At 45.8% G+C, this 12893-nt stretch overlaps 1 long non-coding RNA gene across 1 annotated transcript; it reads right to left on the bottom strand.

Annotated features, from left to right (window-relative positions):
* Positions 1-824: 824 nt before the first annotated feature.
* LOC123786268 (uncharacterized) lies at positions 825-4406 on the bottom strand. The gene is made up of 3 exons (XR_006777928.2): positions 4227-4406; positions 3048-3184; positions 825-1580 (listed from the first exon to the last, which is right to left on the bottom strand). It is a non-coding gene; the product is annotated as an uncharacterized LOC123786268 (long non-coding RNA).
* Positions 4407-12893: the final 8487 nt, after the last annotated feature.

Here is a 12893-nt window from a genome sequence, read left to right as displayed (position 1 = left end):
GCAGAGGAAGAGAGAGAGAGAATCTCAAGCAGACTTACTGCTGAGCATGGAGCCAGACTCCAGGCTGGATCTCACGACCTTGAGCTCATGACCTGAGCCGAAGTCAAGAGTCTGCACTTAACCGATGGAGCCACCCCAGGTGCCCCACACATGAACGAACTTTTAAATAATGGAAGAGTGGATGAATGAATGAATCATGCTTGTTTCCTCAATCTGATCACTTGAAAATGTCTCTTTAATCTGCTCACCCCCTTAGTTTCATCACTGAGAAGCAAAGAAGGCTGAGTCTCTGTTGATATTTTCAATTAATTTTTAAGCAACTTTTTATTTCTGTAAAAAATGATACAGATGCATGATATGTATATCAAACAATACAATAACTTTTTAGAGTTTAAAATCACCATAAATCCCTTCATCAGAAATAAGCACTCACCACACTTTGTTGAACTGTTTCAATATCTGTGTGAGTGTATGTGTGTGTGTATGTGTGTGTAGGTCACACAAATAGATCATGCCCTTCCAAGTTACTAGAGAGGCATGATGGATATATCTAAAATAATTCAATGGAAGAATTCTGTGTGTTAAAACTTTGTTAAATGTCCAAGACACCTGTGCAGTGGCTGTACGTCTAAGCTAACATATTATTTCAGCTTGGATCCTAATGGCATGTGTAAATTCTCTAATGGAAATTTGTTGCTAAGGTCAAAATAATGTAATGCAACCATTCCAATCTGCAGCTGCTTGTCAAAGTTGGCTAGGATCTATATTAGATATTAAAGATGTATCCAAGTACAAAAGTTGAACTGAGAAGCCATAACCTAATATTCTATTTTTAAAGATTTTATTTATTTATTTTAGAGAAAGTGAGCACCCCTGGGGGGAGGGGCAGAGGAAGAGGGAGGACCTCAAGCAGACACCCCGCTGAGCACAGAGTCTGACATGGGGCTGGATCCCAACACCCTGAGACGACGACCTGAGGTGAAATCAAGAGTCACACACCTAACTGACTGAGCCCCCATAATCTAATATTCTTTAGAAATTTCCAAATGGAAGCAATGCTTCCTGATTCCTTTTTTAGTTTTCTGTCCCTTTCATTGGGAGTAGAACACTGTTTTAATTTTTATTAATTTTTGCTGTTTTCAGTGGCTTCTGTCCTGAAGAGGGAATTTGGCATGTTTTTGCTGTGTGGATGCTTGTTTCCTTTCAACTCAGGAGGTAAAGCAGGCAATAAGGCAGAGGGGGTTTCAAATGCAAGGGGGAGTGGAAATTATGGAAGGCTCATTTGTCAGCCTATTGAGAGTTGATATCTTTTTGCATTTTCATCTGAGTTGAAAGAAACTTCAGGAATCACCTTTACACTGTGAAACAGATCAAAGAGAACTTTGGGTTCTGATTAAGTGAAGTGGACACCTGCCTGTGCAGAGCTGCCCGGCCCCCTGGTGGCCCCCCACCCCCTCAACTGAGCACTCTTCTCCCTTGAGACAGTGCAGATCGGAGCCATGAACTTCACCGGGGATGGTAACCAGCTTGCAGACTGTTGACTCCACTGGGCCATCAACACCTGTCAGATGGCAGGGTACCTGAAAACAAAAGGCTTTTGTAGATCGGTTGGCACCATCTGTGAAATACCCCCCCAGCTGCTGTCCACATCCTATTTGTTTCCCCTTCATTGAAAGTGGGAGAAAGGGGGATGCTCAGATGTTATCATACAACTAAGGAAAGGGTCTTTCTTTTCAGGGCGGGAAGGCAGGATCTCCACAGTCAGGAACAGCAGGACAGATCACCAGAAGGACAAGCCCATCACCATGACCATGGATAATAATCGGTCTGGTTCTGTCCAGCCAGGCCTGCTTGCAATTGACCACAGCCCACTTCCTGCCCTGTTCTCAGGAGAACTGATGTTTCATGCTGCATCATTTTATGCCATCTGGTTTCATGATGACGCCGATCAGAAACTCCGACATTGAGCACTGCTGTTGAATGAAGGACAGAAGAAACACTCAAATGCTCATATGACTATTGGTCAGAGTCTGAGAAAATATTTACATTTTACGCTGGCCCAAATGGCTAATAACTGTTTGTTTTCCTGCTTCTGGATCTCTCCTTTTTATGAGTTTACACTTCGCAACATAACACAATCAGAGAGCTGACAAATAACACAGCAGAACCAAATAACACACACACACACACACACACACACACACAAAGGCCTAAGGTGCTAGGGTATAATCTTACTGTCATGTAAGCACACATTTGTGCCTTGCCATAAAAATCAGAATTTATCTGAATTTCGAAAGTCTTTAAGGGAGTAACTTCATTTCCTCCTTCAGCAACTTGTTACAGTTAGGAAATCATTGTTCGCCTCTGGAAATTCTGGGTCCGAGCTTTTCTGCTCTTCAAGCTAACCAAATCCAGTTTGTTAATTATTTTGGGTGATTTCCTGCTACCTCATTCATAGGCTAACAAGGGCTTTGGGCAGTGCCAAGAAGACTTGAAAAGGGTAAATTTTATGAACCGTGAATGGTAGCTCGATAGAGTACAGGAGATCCCACCCTCTACCCACACCTTATTTAGGTAAATATGCATGTATTTATGTACTTCTTTGTTTCCTGTTTGTTTAGCTCTCAAAGGAAATATGATGAGTAAGGCAGGACTTTGGCTTTCTTCTGTTTCCAAACGCAAGATTCAGGGTTCTCTTACAAGTCATAACTCTATGGCTTTTTCTACGTTACCTACACTTAGTTCTGCATGTTCTCTGTTGATCATTTATTTCTTATCTGTTCTGGCATTTACTTACATGACCTCAAAGAATTCATTTATGTATTCGTGCTTGCTTTTGTTATTTATTTTCTGCGGGATTGCAAAGTCATGCCATCTTGTTCAGCCCCGCTCTATTATATTCACAAGAGGGACAGCCCTGGCTTCTCTCCACCCAGACTAACCTGCAGATGTATCCTTCGTTGAGTCAAGTCATCCACACTTGCCACACCTCTCTCTCTTCAACCCTTCCCCAATCTCTGAGCCTGGTACAGCTGTAAGAAATTTACCTCTGACAATGCTCTCTTCCTTCTTCTGAGAAATCACCATGTTGGCTGCACACAGAAGACATCCCCTGCTCTCCAGGGCCACCACCTTTGCTGTGTTCCTGCCCTGGTCCCCCATCAGCTGGGCCAGCAACAAACTACTAAAGAACAAAAAACACTCTCTACTGTCTTTATAGTTGTCTCTTTCTCCTAACTGTTTTCCACTCATGGAATCTCGTCTATGCACGTTGCTGAATTGTGCAAGCCAGTATCTGCCAAGGTCAATTTGAATTACAACCTCTATGCTGGGGCCCCATTTGTCCCCATCTAACTCTGTATCAGCTGCACGTGTGCAAAGCATGCTTTCCATTCCGTCTCACCCAGGTCATTGATAAAGATGTTAAACAATACTGGGCCCAGGTCCAACCACTGAAGAACACCTGTTCTGTTACTCTGCGTATCACTGATCCATTGATAGCCACTCCGGGTAAACACCTCCGGCCAGTCGCACTGTAATGCTCGCCATGCATTTCCCCCTGGCCACCTAGTATATACCTCCAGAAAGCGTTCCCTGTTCAAGATGTTTCAAAAATGAGAAACAAGCACAAATGTGGCATAGGTCAATATTTAATGGAATGTGAGATCATTTTCTATGTGAAAGAAAGAAGCATGAGGCTTCATTAATATGTCTTGGGTGTAAGAAAAAATACAGCAATTAATCTTGATGTAAGAGAGTTGAGTTGAACAGCCCATATCTACACTCCTCTTATTAACAAGTCCCAATGCTTATTAACAGGTTGTTTGCAATGTGCATATTATAATTAACTTTCAAGGACAGTGCAGAACCAATAGCTTTGCAAAAACAACAGACTATTCATTTTTCTCTATGCCACGTTTTCCTATTTGATACTGTTCTCCATCTCGCTGCTTATAATTCAAACATTCCTGACTTGCTGGCATCTTCCTACTTTATAGTTTCTGCCTTAAAATAAAACTAGACCCAAGCAGAACATGGGGCTAAGTTGAAGGGAGTTTGGACCCACGTGTGAGATGCCCTAACCAGCATCATCTAGAATTTTATTTTTACTGTCCAATCGACCGTAAGAGTCACACAGTGGGATGAGATCTGTTCAGCAGGTATGTTGTCTTTTCTCCAAGCCCTGCACTCCAAAGGCTCCTCAGCACCCCCCCCCCACATCGTACCCTGTGGGATAGCCTCATCAGGTGTCTTCTGCATCCAGAGCTGCAGCCCGGAGGGGCCCCAGGAGGCGCCCAGCCTTGAGTCTGTCCTGGAGGAGCCACTGCTCCTGGCTGAGTGTGGGCTGCTGAGTCCCAGAGCAAGGTTCAAGTCCCAGCTCTGTCCCCACTAACTGTGTGAACGCAGTCAATGATTTAATGTCCTGTCTCCTTGTCTGTGAAGTGGAGGTAAATCATTACTTCAGGAGGGGTTTTGAGGATTTTTAGTAAGTTAATATGTTTAAAAAATAGAACACAATATTGTCTGTCACATAGTAACCAGTCAGCTTAAAAATTCTAGGAGTCCATGGTACTCTTGACCAAAATGGCTCATCTAATTATGAGAGAGCATCAGACCAACCTGTATTGAGGGACATTCTACCAAAGATTAGTAATAATTAATACTAGTACTGAGGAGCTCTCACAAATTGGAGGAGGCTACGGTGACGTGACTGATAAATGCAGTGAGGGGATCTGGGTTGAATTCTCGGGTAGAGAGAGGACATCAGGGGAGATGCTGGTGAATTTCAGCTGAAGTCTTACTTAATACATGGCCAATGGCAGTGTTCCGGTTTTGATAATGGTGCTATTGTTATGTAACGTGCTAACTACGCAAGGACTCTCTGGGCCATGTTTGCAACTTGTCTGTAAGTCTAAAATAATTTGAAAACATTTCGGTTTTCTCCTGGTTGGCTCAGTTAGTTAAGTCCGACTCTTGGTTTCAGCTCGTGTGCTGATCTTCGTGCTGTGGGGTGGAGCCCCGCGTCCGGTGCCATGCTCAGCATAGAATCTGCTTGAGATTCTCTCCCTCTGCCTCTCCCCCTGCTCATGTGCTCTCTCTCTCAAATAAGTAAATAAATAAAATCTAAAAAATATAATTTGAAAACATTTCAAAGTGTTATTTTTGAATGTAAAAAATATTAAAGTTCTGGTTAGTGTTTTAAAACTGCATTGGGGGGTGAACCTTATTCCTCCTTACTGCTCTTGATGCCTTCTTTACATTTTTATCATTTTAAACATTTTAGAGAGGGCTGTGTGGGAGTTGAGGTCCGCGCTGAGTTTGCTCTGCCCTTGGGCTGGTGACTGTGGCCCCAGGCAGGGGCAGGTGCAGTGGAGTCCAGAGCTGCATGGGGAAGGGGAGGTGGGGCTGGGTCCTGCAAGCCTGAACAGTTCTTTCAAAGAGGTTGGCTATAAGGGAGAGCAGAGCAAAGGGGCAGAAGCCCAGAGGGATAAGGTGCCCCAGAGGGTATTTAAATGGACCATACTCCAGCATCTTGGCTTGCAGTGGGAGCCGTTGGGTACAGAGAGAAATCTGGTGATGGGGCAGGAGTGCAGAGTTGCTGAAACAGCACCCTGGGTGGCCAGCGGGGGCCTCAGGAGCAGCCCCCTACCCTCCTGAGCAAGATGAAGGGCGGCTACTTAGGGACCCGGGCAGGCTGACATAGAGATTGCAGCACAGGAGAAATTGCTTTTCCTCTGACTTATTTCCTCATGAATGGATGAGCAAGGTCATAAGAGAAGAGAGTAGTGGGGAAGGACATGGGGGTCCGGGGGGATGCCGAATGATGTGAAATGATCCCATGGAGTGTGGCCAGCAAATCCCCCAGGAAAACAGAGCCCAGGGCTCCCTTAAGTTGTGTGGTCCTCAACTCAGAGCTCATTCTCCCTGGTCGTGAGCTTTCCTGCAGTCCCTGCCTGTTTCTCCAGTGGGGCGGAGGGCACAGGGCCAGGGGCCTGCAGGGGAGGCCAGGAGGTGGGTGGATGGGCCAGCGATGGGGGTGGGCTGGGAATGCCCTCCAGAGCCCTGGGGTGGCTGACTGCAGCCTCCATGGGTCAGAGGACGCCACCTGGAAATTCGGTTTCATTTTGGTTTTAATTGCAGAGGCTTCCTGCACCATTCCCTTCCCACACGCTCTCACTGGGGAATGGGAAGGAACCGAAGTGTGGGGTGCACCCTGGAGCATGAGTCTCAGAACGCAGAGGCCAGGAGCAGCACCCAGTCGTCAGGGTGTATTGGCTGCATTGCAAACCCAGAGTCCAGGGGCAAAGGGCAAAGGACCAGCACTTGCAGGCACCGCAGCATTTTGCCCCAGGGATGCAGGTGTCCTGGCCCCTTCAGCTCCGCTCTCCTCTCCCCCCACACATGGCCTGGGCCTTTGTGCTTTCCCTTGCCCCCAACTCCGACACCTGGGTTTTTAGCTGCCTCAACTCCTGCACTTTGACTCTACCTCTCAGCTAAGCCTTTGGCCTCAAAACTCCATTTTCAAATGGTTAACAGGATTCGGCTTGTTCTCTCTAGAAACCAGCTTCCAGAATCTGCTCCTGGCTCTGTAGGTGGCTGCTGGGGTCAGACTTGCCAGGGACTCCACTCCCTACTCTCTCTGTCTGCCTCTTTCCCAGCACGGCCCGGGCTGACTTTGCCTGGGCACCTTTGATTCTTCAGGACAGCAGACATCAGCTTACTGTCCTTTCTCCTGTCCTGTAAAATTAAAACAAGCAAACAAACAGAAGGAACTTTTAGATTCACCCTGAAAGGCAGTTGCATCCCCAAGGTAACATCCAGCTCAAAATCAAAAATACGTTGTAAATGCCCGGCTCAACGTAAGACGTCCCATGGGTCACGGATCCAGCAAAGACGCCCAGGCTGTTTTTGTGGGTCTGGAACCCTGAATCACCATTACGGTTCCTAAAGAGAACCTTCCAGCTTCTCTGCAGCAGGATACAGATACTTATGCATTCACCGTTGTCTCTCCTGCCTGGAACATGATAGGCAATCGTGGCACAATTTGGTGAACAAAGAGAGAAGATGCGAGAAGAGATTCCATCCAGGTTAGCATCTGAGTGCGTGGCCGGGCAACACAGCTGTATCAGCTCCGACAAAGGGCAGTCGGCCTGGGCATCTCGGGCAGCTTCACGCAGGGGATAAACCTGGAAAGAGAGTGTGAAGGCGTTCCAGAGCAGGGACCGCGATGTGAGGAATTCCAGAAGAGACAGTGGTCGTGATGAATTGAGTCCCATGAGTCAGAGTTGAAATATTTTCTCCCGAGTGTACTCTTGCTTTACTGGGCCCATCAGTCTCAGGACAGCCACAGGACAGAGAAAATGGCCATTGGGTTGATGTCGCTGTTGTTGCTATGGGCTTTTCTCTTTGCTCTTAGCAGAGCCAAGAGCAGTTTCTGAAAGCTGGCTTCTGGAGAGAACAAGCCGAATCTGTAGTCAGACGCTTCTCCCTCTGTCTCCCCAGGCATCTGAGGGGCCATCAAAGCCAACCCACAGCTGGAAAAGAAAACCTCAGGCCCCAAAATGGTGTCACTCAGGTCAAGGCCCCAAATCAGGAAGCCAAGACTTAATACCTAACCTCACCACAGTCTCCACCCCCCAGGAATTCAACATTGAACTAGCCCACGTGGAATCTCTAGGTCAACATTAGGAAATGTACTGATACCTCCCTTCTGCTCCCCTCAGGAAGGCAACCTTGCCTGAACAATGCATTCTTTGCTGAAACATGTCTTTCTTCTTTTTTAATGCCTTGTCACTCCCTTTAAAAACCTCTCTTTTGTTGAGTTCACTGGAGCTCTCCTCTCCTTGCTAGGTGGGATGCTGCCTGATTCACAAATCATTTAATAACGCCAATTAGATTTTCAAATTTCTCAAATTTACTCAGTTGAACTATGTTTTTTAGCAGCTGTCAGCCTGGTGCTCCCCAAAGCTGGCTCCCTCCCCCCACCCCCAGGTGCTTAGCTCCCACTCTCTGGAGCCACAGAGGATGGACCCTACATAGGACGGAACCAGGGGTCTTAGGGGTAACAGTGGGCATCCTACAGAAAAGCCTGTGTGCCCCTCACCGTGTGGCTGAAGCACTTGGTATCTCTCCTCCGTAAAATACTTTCCCATGGATACCCCTGAGATGACAACGGTGATTGCTGTGCCCTTGTAATTCAGAACTTTGGTTCTGCTGTCTCCAGACCTGACTGCTTCCAACAGTGTCTTCTCCCTTCTCCTGGGGTGTCTATGGGACCCTCGTGCACAGAGAACTCTTGAGGGTCCAGAACCCTGGGACATGGAGGGAGGGCTGCCTTCTCTCTGAGCCCTGTGCTGGCAGAGCCCCCTTCAGCCAGACTTGGAGGCAAAGAGGTATGTGGACATCTTCCTCTGATGAGTGCCTCCGGGTGCCCCAGAAGGACTGGGTCTGCAGCAAGGGCACAACGCAGGAGGAGACCTCAAAGGAGCCCTGCAGCCACGTGCCCCTAGTGGGGCATCCTTGTAATATCAAACAAAAGGCCACACCACACAAACCTCTACAGGGAAAACCTGGAAAGCGTTTCCCTGGGGCCATGTGAGCTGATGCTGCCTGCCTCCCTGCCAGCATTTGGAGACACAAGTAGGAATGCATGCTCCCGAGAAGTCACGGAGAGTAGCCAGGAGGGAGCGGCCCCGAGAGCCATCACTCTGCAGGGATCATGCGCAGGGAGGAGAGAAGAGGCAGAGTCCCCTCCGGGCAGGGTGACAGGGAGCAAAGGGACAGAATGCTGTAGCCATCTAAGAGGCGGGGCCACAGCAGGGCAGGCTGCCCTGTGAGCCTTCAGAGGGGCTCCATTATCCAGAAACAGCCCCCCCATACACCAAGGTACATGAACTCGGTTCTTGTTTCTCTTAAATGCATGTGAAAATAGTGACTATATTAGGATTCAAAAACCGGCAGGCATTCCAACCCCACCCTGGGTCCCCTCCCCACTGTTGCATGTTGCCTGCTATACCGGTGTCCTTATCCTCATTTACACACCAGGATGCTGGGCCCGGGTCACTAATGCGCGTCAGGATTGGGTCCCAGGCCTGTCTGCTCCTTGCACAGTAAGTAGCTTGAAAAGAAAAGCCTGATAACATACTAGGTGAAGTATATGAAAACATCAAAAGTACCGGTGCCGATTTAAGAGATAAGGGAAGGGAGCTCGGGCTTGCAGGAGGTATGAGGAGCGCGGAGGTTGTCTGACGCTGATAAGAATCTCCTTTTCCTTTCTGGATAAGGTAAGCAGTCCTTTCTAGGGAACTATTGTTCAAGAACTTCCAAGAATATAACGGACAAAAGGTGGAAACGTGCTTCGATGAGAGCCGGGCTTCCTGCTCCTCTCTCACAGGGGCGACGCAAGGTGACTGATGGTTTGAGGAACAGGAATCCCTCCAGCGGCACGTTTTATCTCCAGCCTTCTGCTCTCCCAGAGATTAAAAATTGGCAGCCTGGGACAGGTTTTTATTTTATATCTGCAGGTATCTTTGATTTAATCCATAGGATTTTTTCTTAAACAGCTTTATGAAGCATAATTGACATGCCATAACCTGCCCAAATTGAAATGTACACTTTGGTAAGTTCTGATATCACTGCAGTCAAGATGGTGATCAAACCCATCACCCCTAAATTTGCTTGTGCCCTTTTTAATTTTTCCCTTCAGGGCACTTTACCACCCTTCCCATGTCCAGGCAACCACTGATCTGCTTTCTACCAGGATAGATTAATTTGCATTTTCTAGAGTTCTATATAAATGGAATCATGCAGTATATACCCCTTTTGTCAGGCTACCTTCACTTGTACTCAAAGTAAAATTAATTTGAGATTTTGCCATGTTTTTGCATTGTGATACTGTGATTTGTAAAAAATATATATTTGGTCTTTGCCCCGGTTCCGGGCTCACAGCTTCCAAACCCTTGGAATTGCATCTTCTGTTATAATATTTGGTCTCTTGTGCTTAGTTCCTGAAATTGCTTCAGGGCCCTAAAGGTGAAACAGGTGTGTTGTCATTCACGAGGAGCCCTTTTTAACTTCAGCTGCATTTATGTTAATGAGGTGATTTTTGGAAAGCACAGGGTGGGGGGGGGGCTTGTTGCCTGGGAAACCAACCCTGGGACTAGAAGGTTGGAATATTCAGTCCCATGGACCCCCCAACCTCAGGGGAGGGGAGAGTGGTGGAGATTGAGTCATTCTCCAGTGGTCAGTAGTTTAATCAATCGTGCCTGTGTAATGAGGTTTCCATCGAAACCTAAGAGGACAGGGGCTCCTGGCTGGCTCAGTCAGGAGAGGATGTGACTCTTGATCTTCGGATTGTGAGTTCAAGCCCCATGTTGGGTGTGGAGCCTACTTAAAGTTAAAAAACTAAAAAAAAAATTTTTTTTAAGCCAAAAGGACATGATTCAGAGAGCTTCTGGGTTGTGAACACATGAATATCCCAGCAGGAGGGGCTCAGAGAGGGCGTGGAAGCTCAGACCCCTTTTCCCATAATTTGCCCTATGCCTCTCTTCCATCTGGCTGGTCCTGAGCTACAACCTTTTATAATAAACTAGTAATTTAACAAGTAAAACTTTTCTCTGAGTTCTGTGAGCTACTCTGGGAAATTAATTGAACCCAGGGAGCAAATCTTTAGAATCTCTGATCCATAGGCGGTGGGTCTGAAGCACGGGGCTTACATTTGGCCTCTGTAGTGTGTGTGTGTGTTGGGGGGGTGAGGGACTGTCCTATAAGACTACGCTTTTAACTTATGGGGGCTCATGCTGTCTCCCCATGGGTAGTACCAGAATTGAGATGCTTGGTGGATTCCCCATACACACACATGGAAAGTGGGTGCAGAAACCAAAATATGCATATATAAATATCAAATTCCTTCTTATTGATAAGGAGTATTTCATTGTACAACGATACTGTAATGTGTTTTTCCATTTACCTGTCGTCCACGGGGTTATTACTGGTTTGGCGCTGTTACAGAACATCGGTCTGTAAGTTTTTGTGTGGACATAGACTTTCATTTCTCTAGTGTAAATTCCTAAGAGTAGAATGGCTGGATCATATAGTAAGTATATGTTAAATTTGTAATTTCCAAACTGTCTTCCAAGTAGCTATATCATTTTACATTCTGCCGGGACGTGGAAGAGGGTTCTAGTTTCTCCCTCTGCTCTTCAACACTTAGGATGGTCAGCCTCTCTAATTTTTGCTATCCTAATAGGTGTGCAATGGCATTTCACTGTGGTTTAATTTACATTATCACAATGACTAACAGGGATTTGGGGAATGTTTTCATTGCTTACTGTCAGTCCATATATCTTCCTTTAAGAAATGTCTATTCAGGGGTGCCTGGGGGGCTCAGTCAGTTTAGCGACCCACTCAGGTCATGATATCAAGGTCGTGGGATTGAGCCCCGCACCGGCCTCTGTACCAGTCTTGTCCTGCTTGTCCCTCTCCCTCTGCTCCTCCCCACCCCCACTCTCTCTCTCTCAAATGAATAAATAAAATCTTTAAATAATTAAAACAAAATGTCTATTCAAATCTTTCGATGTATTTCTTTCTGTTGCCTTTTGCTTATCAATGCATTTTGAGATATATATATATTCTAAAAATCCATATTTTGGTGTGCCTGGGTGGCTCAGGGAGTTAAGCACCCCGTTCTTGATTTCTGTTCAGGTCATAATCTCAGGGTCATGAGATGGAGCCCCACATTGGACTCTGCGTTCAGCTTCAGTTTCTCTCCTTCTGTCCCTCCCCCTCCTCACATGCATGGGCATGCAAACATGCTCTCTCTCTCTCTCTCTCAAATAAATAACTAAAATCTCTAAATGCAAGTACTTTATCTGATATACACATTGCCAATATTTTCACCCTGTCTGTGGCTTGACTCTTTGTTCTTCAATGTCATTCAATAAATACACGTTTTAAAATTTGAGGAAGTCTAAATATATATATATATATATATATATATATATATATATATATATATACACACACACACACACACACACACACACACACTTGTATTTATTTCCTTTATGGATTACGCTTTGGTGTCTTATGTATGAAATCTTTGTCTAACCCAAGGTCTCAAAGATTTTTTTCTATGCTTTCTTCTTTTTTTTTTTTTTAAAGATTTATTTATTTATTTATTTGACAGAGATAGAGACAGCCAGCGAGAGAGGGAACACAAGCAGGGGGAGCAGGAGAGGAAGAAGCAGGCTCATAGCGGAGGAGCCTGACATGGGGCTCGATCCCATAACGCTGGGATCACGCCCTGAGCCGAAGGCAGGCGCTTAACCGCTGTGCCACCCAGGCGCCCCTCTATGCTTACTTCTATGTTTTATGATTTCTTCTATGTTTCTTCTATGTTTTGTGATTTAGGGTTTATCACTTCTTTGGAATTAAACTTTGTATGTTACACAAGTAGAATCAAAAACAACCTTTCTGCAAATGCTTACCCACTTGTTCCAGCACCATGTGTTAACGAGTCTATTCTTTCTCTACGGAATTGCCCATTTGCTGAAAATCGGTTGTCCCTGTACGTGTGGGCATATCTCTGAATTCTCTACTCTGCTCCACTAATCTATCTGTCTAGTTTATGCTCATGCACTGTGCTTTACACAGCACGCTAGCCATAATGTCTGGATAATAATAGCTTTAGGATTAGTCTAGAAATCACATAACATTAGTTCTTTCAAATTTGTTCTTATTTTTCAAAGCTTTTTAGCTATATAAGACTCTGTACATTTCCATGTAAATTTTAGACTTAGCTTGTCAGTTTCTACAAGAGAGCCTGTCGAAATTTTCACTGAGAGTCCATTGAATCTGTAAGTCAATTTGGGGAAAATTGACACCTTAATATC

The sequence above is a fragment of the Ursus americanus genome, chromosome 3, assembly GCF_024610735.1.
Source record: "Ursus americanus isolate L20-20 chromosome 3, mUrsAme1.1.p, whole genome shotgun sequence".
NCBI classification, from domain to species: domain Eukaryota; kingdom Metazoa; phylum Chordata; class Mammalia; order Carnivora; family Ursidae; genus Ursus; species Ursus americanus.
The sequence above is the reverse complement of the archived record's forward strand: the minus strand, read 5'-3'. Positions and strand labels throughout refer to the sequence as shown.